The sequence below is a fragment of the Pteropus alecto genome, unplaced genomic scaffold (genome assembly GCF_000325575.1).
Source record: "Pteropus alecto unplaced genomic scaffold, ASM32557v1 scaffold156, whole genome shotgun sequence".
Taxonomy (NCBI): domain Eukaryota; kingdom Metazoa; phylum Chordata; class Mammalia; order Chiroptera; family Pteropodidae; genus Pteropus; species Pteropus alecto.
Genome location: NW_006437746.1, coordinates 3,624,507 through 3,626,029, shown reverse-complemented (window position 1 = coordinate 3,626,029; position 1,523 = coordinate 3,624,507).

Sequence of the window (1,523 nt, the reverse complement as noted above, 5' to 3'; positions counted from 1 at the left end):
CTCGGGGGCGGCGACCAAGTGACCCGCTCCGCTCCTCCCTGCGTCCGCCCGGTGTCCGCGCTCTCGGGGGGTCTTTTCCCGCTGGGAGACTCGGCCGGTGTGCTTCGTGCTGTAGTGACCGTTAGTTCTTCTTCCGGGGAGGGGGCCGCCAGAGAGGCCCCAGCGTGTTTGAAAAGCAAGGTTTGTGCGGCGCCCTGGTTCCCAAAAGATGCCAGCCCTTGCACTGAAGGGTGGGGTCCGCAGCTGGGAAGATGGAGAGGAGGGAAACGGGGCCCTTTCCCCTCTGTTGCATCCCCCTGCCCTCCTCCCTCCCGCACCCACGTGCCCTATATTCATGGCAGAAAATGACCAAATCCTGTGTATTTGTTTTATATATTTAATAACTGTTTTAAATGAAAGTTTTAGTAAAAAAAAAAAAAAATCAAATTGCTATTGCTGTAGTAAGAGAAGCTCTTTGTATCCGAACATAGTATTTGAAGTTTGTTGGTTTTTTTTTTTTAATTTATTTAAAAGTGAGGAGGGGGGGGCATGGGAATGATTTAACACCGATTTATTGTTACCGCTGGAAACGAACTTTATGAACCTTTTCCAAGTTGATCTATCCAGTGACGTGGCCTGGTGGGCATTTCTTCTTGTACTTCTGTGTTTTTTTGGCTTTTAATACAGACATTTTCCTCCAGTGATGCGTATGTAGCCTTTTCTTTATTTAAGTTAAGAGAAGGAATCTGAGAATGGCAAGATGTTCCCCTGAACGTGGGGGGAGGGAATCTCCAAAAAGTGACAGAACGGCTAATTCTGTCTCCCTCACAGGTCTGGGACCGGTAGGAGATGGGGACCGTGGTAACTTGCCCTGATGGCAAGTGTTTTGCCTCTCTACACTGCCCCACCCCCCACCCCTGGGCCTCACTGCCCTCTGTCATGGTGGCGTACAGGGTTTTATGTGCTTTATCTTTTTACCCACGGCCCCAAGCTCCCCAAAGCACCCAGTAAAGCACCAAAATGGTAAAATGAATAGTTCCTCTGAGCCGGGTGTCTCATGGAAATGACTCATTTTAGAAGGCATGTAGATTTCATGTATGTAAATTCTAGCACATGAGCACATTTCAAAAGCTGGTTTTAAAACCTGAGCTGCTATTTTAGCACTAAGATTTTTTTTTTTTTTTTTAAGGTAAACTCTTAGGGACTACATAGTTGATCATCGCAAGGCTTCCCTCAGTCCTGGTGTCTGCTAGGCAGTAGTTTCAGATTCTTCCCGGTTTTCAGAAAAAGGGTAAATGAGAAGTCCTTAGAGGGACTTGATAGAAAACCACTTTAAAAGCTGCTTCTCTTCGCCTTCTCCCCACTTTTAAGTGAATACTTGTTACTGTTCTAGAGCTATAGTTCTCAAATCACCGTCCTTGGACCAGCAGCATCAGCATCATCTGGGAACTTGTTAGAGATATAAACCCGGGGTCCCACCCATGACCTACTGGACCAGAACCTCTGGGTGGGGGGCCAGCAGTCTGTTTTAACAAGCCCACCAA